The following is a 9,584-nucleotide window of genomic DNA, read 5'->3' on the forward strand; positions in this document are numbered from 1 at the left end:
CACATTTTAATAAAGCAATAGCAATAATTCACAATATGGGATTGAAAACAGAAAATGTTACATATTTTATCTCACCGCTGCTTCTGTTCCCAATCTTTCAAAAGCAGTATGGAGGGGATTTATGATCTTCAAATTTGCTGACCTCAAAACATAGAACAGTAGCCAGGAGTCACTACCTCCTGACTGGATGGACATAGGCTTGCCTTCCTAGTCTGTCACTGATATTAATTCACAGGTCCTCCAAGGACATTCTAGTATCTCTTTGATCCCATTCATCTGCTTTTTCCATTCTCTTCTCCATCTATTTCCCTCAACCCTGACAAGCATATTAGTTTTTCTAGGCCTTCATCTGCATCTATCATATGCCCAGATATTTGAGTTTCTATTGTTGAGAGGTCATTCTTTATTTTTTATAGGCTAAATTTATTCCAGTTACCTTATCTTACAATCCTGACATTTTATAATCTAATCTTTATATATATTAAATATAAATAAGAAAGCATTTTTGTTTTGCTCCATCATCAACAATTCTTGCAACAGCTTTTCACTGTTTGCACATTCTCTTGTATCCCCCTTTTTTTGTACAGGCAATCTTTTCCAATCTCAAAGCCAGTCATATTTTCTATGACACAGAGCTGTTAATACTTTAATTCCCTCTTCTTCTAGAGCTATAGACATTTTAACAGGTTCTCTTCTATTTCACAGGATATATACAATGGTGTAGTATATTTTAAAACTGCAGTAGCTTTCAGTTTATTGCCAACACATACAGTGCCTCACAAAATCTTTTTTGAGTAATATTGTCACATTATTCTTTCATAATGTGAAATGGGGTGGAGTGGAAGAGAGATATTGCCTAGGGAATTACCAGATAAAAGGGGGAGGAATCTGTAACTGAATGACAGAGAAAGTAAGTTAGAAAGGAAATATAAATAATATACAATAAATAATCCTAAATAATCAGTGGTAAAAAGAAAGGAGATTTGTACTTTCAGACTTGTAAGATTCTGCTAATGTAGCCTTACAAAAGGTAGAATTAGTTCATCTTGTATTTTCTGTCTGGTATATTTGGGAGACTACACCGATGAACTCATGCTTTGTAGATAACTGGAGTGCATTTCTCAGAGAAGGCAAAACAATATGAAAAATCCTTTTTACCCCATAAAGTGCATTTATTATCTGTACATCTGCTATCCCCTTTGGTAGTTTCCATAAGTCCTCAACAATTTTCACCATAATATATTGCTAGAATAATTTTTGGTCGCTTTTATAGGGCCACAAGAACCCGGGCTCTTGTCTGACGCTGTGTTATGTTCTTATTTGAAAATACGCTCTCCGGAAGAAAACGGAGCCTCTTCTGAAGGCTCCCCTTCCTCCCTGAACGGTATTGCTGATGGCAGCCACAGCTGCCTTTCAGGAGAAACGGTTGTCTAGCCTCAATTTAAATAACTCCAATGAAGATGAATCCACTATTTCCGAAGCGGTTTGTTAGGAAACAAATGATGCTTTTCCCCCACCAACTTCTTACAACATCTGCTTTTTCCCACTCACGGATACCGGGCTGCCCCCTCTGGAGTAGCGGAGACCAAGTCTGTCTTACACAGATCACCTTTCAGGATACAAAGAATTCCCGTACCTTTAAATTTCTCGTGTAGAAGCTAACCATGGCTGGGTTTTTTTTCCCCTCCCCTCATGTGCGATTTTTCCCCTAACCATCCGCACCCGAGTTCGATTAATTAAAAAAGACCGAAACCCTTAAAGGGAATCTCAAATTGTGCGGGTAACCGCGTAGACCTCAGCCTGTCAAAACGAGGAGCAGCCCAAGGTTTCTCCTTGCCTCCACGCCAAAAGCGCTCCACCTCCAACGCCGCCCCTCCCCCGCCACCCCGCCAAAACACCTTAGCAACAAGAGGCGAACCAAGCACGCACGCCTGCGCTTGCGCCCTCGGCTTCCTCATCCTCCTCCCCACCTCCTCCCCACCTCCTCCTCCTCCCCGTCGCCTGTCCCTGTGTGCAAGGGGCGGTCTCTTCCGGTTCATGTAGGAACAGAGGAAGCCGGGCGGCCATCTTGGATCATCCGGGAGCGGCCGCTGCTGCCGCTGCTGCTGCTGCTGTGGCTACTGGTTGAGAGAGCCAAGGGAGCTGGTTTGGCGGCGGCGGAGGGTTCTCTTCTTACAGTGTTTCCAACCCGGCAAGACTCCAGGCTGTGACGGAAGGGTCTTACTCCTTGGGTCTGAGCCTTCCCCTTTGGGATAGGGGATAGTAGGCAGCGAAGGAGTTAGGAGTTCTCCTGGAGAAGAAGGAAGAGGAGGGGGCGCAATTAAGACACGAGAGCCCGAGGCCCGGTGAAGCGACCCGTGTAGAAAACGGCTGAGGGCTTGGCCCGCTTCCCTTTGACCAGCTCTTGAGTGGTTGGTTGCTTGTTCTTTCGCAGCTGACGGTGGTTGAGCGGAAAGCGGCTGCTGGTTTCCCACTTTTCCTTCCTCAGCAGCCTGCTAGTTGGGCTGTACCGTATTGCTGCAGCGCCCTGCTCGCTCCATCTCTCCCGGCTCCCCGCTTTTTCTTTCCTCTTAACGGCACCGGACAATTTTTAGCCTGTTTTTTTCTTTTCTTTTGGTGCTCCATGAGAATCTCCTCCAATCTGTCGTCCCCACCTTCTAAAGACCGTAATCTGTCTATAAGATGATTCCTGAAGATTCCCAGGGGGATATAATGCTTCATTATCAGACTGGAAGATAGATGAGAAAGAGGGGTAGCGGTGGTGGAGAAAAATCACTCAAATTTCTCTCTCCCGCACTACCTTTTCCTTTGATGGTGGCACTTAATAACTGCTATCATGCTGTAAAACCACATTTTTTTGTAAATATATATATGTATATGTGCTCGGGGGGAGAGAGGTGTTAGGATTTTTTTTTATTTTTATATAATAAATCGTTGGATTTTGCCATTGCAAACGGTGCTTCAGCTAAGTGAATGAAAATGTCTACTAGAACTCCATTGCCCACGGTGAATGAACGGGACACTGAAAACGTGAGTGCGCTTAAGGATTCTTCATTGGTATAATGCGTAGCTTCATAGTAACTGAATACCATTTTAATAATGTCTATCATACGAAGTAGAAGTGTATGCAGATCCTTGGATTAATGAAAAAACCTTTTGTTTTCAGTGAAAAAATCAATGTAAAAAGATAGCATGTAGAGAAATAATCTATGTTCATTTAAAATATAGCTTAATATTACATAGGGAATTCTCTACCACAGCAACCTTTTTTTTAGTGGAAGCTGAAAATCTGATAATGGCTATTTTTTACAGGTTGTTGCAAAATGTCAATTGGAAGTAAATTGTTATGAGGCCTGCCTGGTGTAATAACCTTCCTTTTCTATTGTTTTTGGAATCCTGCTTTTTTTCCTCACCTTTTTTTCAAAATAAGCCTCTCATGCTTAAAAATGTGTTTTCAGAAGACAATGGAGAATTGAGAAATGAACATACATTCTTGGACATAAAATACATTAGTTGCTAAAAAGGGATCATGAATACATATATTGTGAAAAAGACTGTGTCATTTGTTCTGACAGATAATGAACAGTATTACCTACAGTAAATACGTATTTTTCATATCTAATGTGTATATCCTTTAACTATTTAAACTTTGATACTGATATTCAGTAGGGTAATATTCAGTTGCTTCCTTTTTGGGTGGTAGTGAAGAGGAATTATCCATCCTTAAATTGTACATTTGCTAATTTCATGCATATTGAAAAAAACACTTCTATTTTGGATAAAATCTGGTATTTTTAACAGCGTGAAACAGCTTAGATAAAGATGTTTTGTGGAAATTTAAAATGAAAAGCTGTATGTTGAACCCAAGCATTTGTCTTGGACTGTCACTAACAGATAATCAAAGAAATCCAATACTGTACATAATATGTTGATTGATAGAGATCTTAAGTCATAAGAAATAAATACTTCTATTTGTATTTGGTTTGATTGCAAGCTAATAGTAAACTAGAAGCTTGTTAGGTTCCAAGAAAGGAAAATGTTAAGTTCCATTAGGATTTTAAATGCAGGAATAATAAATATACCTGAATGTTTTATAATGCCTTTTTAATCAATTCAACTTATTACTCAGTTCACTGTTATTAATGGAATGTGATTGACCCAGGTTTAGACACAAGAAGAAAATATGTTTAGAATAATTGTACTATCAAGGTTTTGTATTCACTATCATTGTTGATAAAACTTTTCTCCTTTGTTTACTTTAGCTCTTGATACAACCTGCAGAATTGTGTTCCGCAAAAGTTAAATGCAGAAATTCAGCTATAGAACATTTTGAACTTCAGTTCAAGCCTTCAAAGTTTCATTTTAGATAAAATTGTTCAGAATTAGATATTTCTGTAAATCATGGTCATTCTGAGAATTATTTAGTAGGATTATTCATATACACTTTCCTTAGATCTTTTAGTGTTGTTTACATCAATCACTTAATGTAATTTAGAAGCCATGTGTGAAAATTGCCCTCCAATACAATTAATGAAGTTCCAGAATATACTTAAATAGCTTATTAATGTATCATTGTTATTTAAAAAAAGAACACCATGGAATATTTGTCAATCTGAAGTATGCATGTATCTTGAGAAATCGCATAGTAGGGGTTTAGAAATTAGTGTAGCAGGTTACTTTTTCTTAAAACTGCTGGCAATAATCATTTCTATAAACAATTTCAGGTTTTGGTATTCTGAAATAGGATGGCTTATTCTGAACCTATAATTTTTGACATGTCTTTCTGGAATTATTTCACTATGCTTATAAGCTTAAACTGTTTTAGTTTCTGTGTCTGGTTTCATTCACACATATTGGAAGTTTAAGATTTTTATTCATGTTGTGTTGAACAAGTCTTTGTAGTTTGATTCAGAAACTGTAATAAGTAGGCTTGCACATCACAGCAAGACTAAAACGAATAATATTGCTTAACACTACAAGTGAATTTGGCTTTGATTGTGAGATTCTATATACAGTACTCTCATTCATATTTTAACATGAATAAATGCTCATTTGTATTCTAGCAATATTTTTCCACTTGCAACATCCATCCTGGGGGTGGCTTTCACATTTGATATTTTCCTTGCAAGCGATAACTATCAAACATAGGGGAATGTATAAAGAAACCTAAATTTAATGGGCAATCCCTCTTCCAGTTTAATACATTTTTGATACCACTGGAAACATCCCCACAAAATATTGGACATGACTATTGTATCCAAAGTAGGCTAGAGAAGGCATCTTTAAAAATAGAGAACTTCCATTAAGTTTATTTAAATGTCATTTGCATCATTATGATAAACTAGAACATTTGGGAAAGATGGAGCCCTTTACATAAAGGTCTATTAATCAAATATTCATTTGATTGTACAGTACATGGAAATAACTCTGTTTTACACCGTATTCTTAAGAATATTTAATACACATCTATACGCCCCATTGTCTTTGCACTGTTCCTAAAATAAACCTAATTTATTTTAGAGGGAGAGTCAGTTTGTTGTGGTTAAAGCATCAGGCTAGAAACTAAGAAACTGTTCCCACCTTAGGCATAATGCCAGCTGGGTGATTTTGGGCCAGTCATTCTCTCTTAGGAAGAAGAAACTGGCAAGCTACTTCTAAAATTGTTGCCAAAAACTACAGGCTGTTGCCAGGCATTCAAGACACAGATTTAGTTTGTTACTGAGTTTCTTCTAGACTATATACTTGCAGTGACTTGGACCTGCTTTCCCTAGCCTGATATTTGCAGATGTATTGCACCACAACTGCTGTCAAGCCTAGTTAGCATAACCAATAGCTATGCACATAAGCAGTGTTGAACATAAGCAGAGTTTAAGACTTTTAGAGAACCCCAGGTTCGGTAAAATTGAATTGTGTTAAATTGGAAAACATTGTTCTTATAAGGCATGTGTTTGAATTGTATTTTTATGGACACTGTGAACGAACTACACATCTTACTCAATTATTAAAAGACCCATTTGTAGCATGAAACAAATAGATGAAATCAGACTTTGCAATGGCACCATAAAATGTTCCATAGATCAGTTACTGTGCTTAAATTAAAAATAATAAAATTTAAGTGATTTACCAGTATGAAAACAATGTAGTATTCCAATGTGGTGCCTTTGCGTGCAGTCTTTCTCAGTAGTCTAGGGTCTTCATAGTAAATTATGTACTATTAATTCATAAATCAAACTGCCTATGCTAAGTGACTTGTATTAAATGATATTCTTTTAAATTATATAGTATAGGTTAGGACATTACTATAAATGTGAATCAAGTGTATTTGCTGATGCACCTTTATGAATTTATAGACTGCTTCAGTCATTGGCTGTCACAACCAATATACCACTGTAACTACATCGCCAAAAGGCATTAAGAGTTGTTAACCTAATCTTACGTAGCTTTTTCTCTGGTAATATCACACTACTAACTAGAGCATACAAAACATTTGCTAGACCAATACTCAGAATACAGCTCATCAGACTGGAACCCACATTACGTATTTCTGATATTAGCACAGTTGAGAAAGTCCAGAAATATTTCACAAGAAGAGTTCTCCACTCCTCTACTCGTTGTAGAATACCTTATGTCACCAGACTTGAAATTCTAGACCTAGAAAACCTTGAATTCATGCCTTTCGGTCTGATATAAGTATGGTTTATGAATGGGATCCTTTGATTCCATATTAACTACACAGGAAATACAATAACATGCTTGACTCAGAAGGTAGAGAATCCAAAGAGAGTGACTCGCCAAAGAGGACATGCTGTGATATGAACCGGAGACTTCTATAAAACAAGTTTGTTGTTTTTAAAACACGTTAAAACAAAATTATTGGCATGACTTCATCATCTTCAAAAGAAAAATACTTAAGAAAAAATTTAACCCATTGCTCTTAACAGCATTTAATTTACACAGCTTGAGTATCCTTCCTGTACATATGTTATTGGAAGTTAACAGAACAATATTAAACATCTTTAAATAAAATAATAATTTGGTATGAAAGGAATTAATTTATCATAAATATTATCAGGGCTGCTAACTAATAATGCTATCAATGACATATTTTCAGCATAATTTTATATATGTATAGCAAGAAATCACCCCCAGGTACAATATACAAGGAAATTTACTTGTTTAGTTGTACTTGTACTTGTTTAGATTAGGATACATATAGCTATTGTATTTATTAATTTTGTTTTGTTTTGTTTTGTTTAGAAAGGGCAATTGGGACCTACCTTACATGAATTATTTGTCTATCTTCTACAATGATTTCTAGGAGAAATGCATATATTATTTCAAGAGAGCTGGTAACACAGATTTTTATGAAATTATTTCCTTTGACTTGTTACCCATTTTCCTCTACTTGGTGCTTTCCAAATGTGTGAGACTTCAGTTCCCACAATCCTTAACCAACATAGCCTATAGCTAGGGAAGTCCCATAAATCTGGAATGCTCATCTTGGGGCAGCTGTTCTATCTTTTTCTAAAGATTTCCAGCATGACCTTTATCTTTTTCATAGCAGCCACAGTTCAGTTTTAACTGCACTACTCAAGGCAAGCCCAAGATCTGTTTCCTCTTTAGACATTGCGTATATATACCCATGCTTATGGTAAATGGCAACAGTCCTTTTAACATACTCTCCTGCATCTTAGAGAAATTATTATGGACTCTAAATTACTCAGGAATAACTGCATAACCAGGAACCTTGGCCATTTCACTGCCAGTAAATTATTTTTATACTGATTCTTTTATGTTTCTCAAGCAGGAAAACTGTCCATTTCTGGGTTTTTGCTTCTTCTTTTACATACAATCACTGATTCATATTATTGATTTATCCTATACCTGCTACTCATAAACCATTATTGACTAATTTGGTTTTAAACATCAAAATACACTATGCGTACCATCTTCTGTTGTATAAGTAACACCATCAGAATTTTCTTTGCTGTAATTACAATGGAGAGAATACAGAGAGATGTATATCAATTTACATTAGGCTACATGACAATTTATATTAGATTTACATTGAAATTTCACACTGAAATAAAGAGGGGAACAAGTGAAATAAATATTTTAATAATGTATAAATATACAAAACCAATTATTTCACACTTTTGAACACTGGAAATATAAGCATTCAGCAAACTCAATTACATCCATCTAGGTTTTAATGTCAAATTAACAAAAGTAAAGCTGGCAGACTATTAGTGAGGATCATGTTTCTTATCTTGTATAAATGTAAGCTTTGCCAAAAAAAATCTATCTCAATCTTCATTTCTTACAATCTATACCATGTACACTACCTTCTACTGACAACAAAAAGTAACTAAAGTAATTTTCCAAGCATTTGATGAAATGTAGTACTATATCTAGTGTATAAAAAAAAATTGTCTGAAGTGGTGTAGGGTTTCCTCCCTAAGCAGGGGGTTGGACTAGAAGACCTCCAAGTTCCCTTCCAACTCTGTTATTCTATTCTATATCTAATATAAAGTAGTTAATGGTGTAAAATAGACCATTTTTTTCTTTTGTTGCAACAGACAACTATGTATTTCCCTTCACTTGCCTTTAATACATGTGTTTTTGCTTGCACAGAACCAGCTATTGGCTGGGGTCATATTGCATTTCTTTTTGCCTCTGCAGTCATGGATAACTTACTAAGGAGCAAGAAGGGAGAAACAAATACCTAGCAAAGTCAATATGGTAGAGATCCCTTGGGGGGAAAAGAACCAGAGAGGCCCACTCTGCAGATGACCAGTTATGACTTAACATACTTTCAGATGAGTAAATGATTACACATTACTTTAAGAGAACTTCCTTATAAGATAATTAAGAACAAAATTGCAATTATATTTGCTTTTTTTCTAATTTGTAAAATTACATATACAGAAAAGAACAGTAACATTTCAGTAACATTTGTCCTTCACTAGCTATTCTCAGATTATGAAAACAATGCTGCAATCTAAACAGATGGGATATTGAATAGTCAACTCAGTATTTCTATTCTACTAATAAGTATACATATTAAACCAGCAAACTATTAAATGATACAAAAATTCAAACAGGGTGCTTGCTGGCACTATACAAATGTCAGCACTATTAACTGCCACTATTATACAGTGTAGGTGGAAAAGTATTTAAACAGACAATTTCAGATGCTAGAATCACCTATGTATTTATATGAATGAATCCTTTCATTGTTTTTTTTTTAATTGCAGCACATGAAATAAAAAAATACAACAAATAGCCAAAGAAGGCCAATGTTAAGAATGATGTTTGGAACTTGCATTTATAAAGCACATTTTAATAAAGCAATAGCAATAATTCACAATATGGGATTGAAAACAGAAAATGTTACATATTTTATCTCACCGCTGCTTCTGTTCCCAATCTTTCAAAAGCAGTATGGAGGGGATTTATGATCTTCAAATTTGCTGACCTCAAAACATAGAACAGTAGCCAGGAGTCACTACCTCCTGACTGGATGGACATAGGCTTGCCTTCCTAGTCTGTCACTGATATTAATTCACAGGTCCTCCAAGGAC

The 9,584-nt window shown here is 36.1% G+C and overlaps 1 long non-coding RNA gene across 1 annotated transcript; it reads left to right on the forward strand.

The window, feature by feature from the left end:
• Nucleotides 1-2,366: 2,366 nt before the first annotated feature.
• Nucleotides 2,367-4,971, forward strand: LOC148133483 (uncharacterized). Its single transcript, XR_015746862.1, has 2 exons — nucleotides 2,367-3,030; nucleotides 4,263-4,971. It is a non-coding gene; the product is annotated as an uncharacterized LOC148133483 (long non-coding RNA).
• The last annotated feature ends 4,613 nt before the right edge of the window (nucleotides 4,972-9,584 follow it).

The sequence above is a fragment of the Notechis scutatus genome, chromosome 1 (assembly GCF_049901735.1).
Source record: "Notechis scutatus isolate UNSWTSFEM ecotype Mainland chromosome 1, rNotScu1.2, whole genome shotgun sequence".
Taxonomy (NCBI): Eukaryota; Metazoa; Chordata; class Lepidosauria; order Squamata; family Elapidae; genus Notechis; species Notechis scutatus.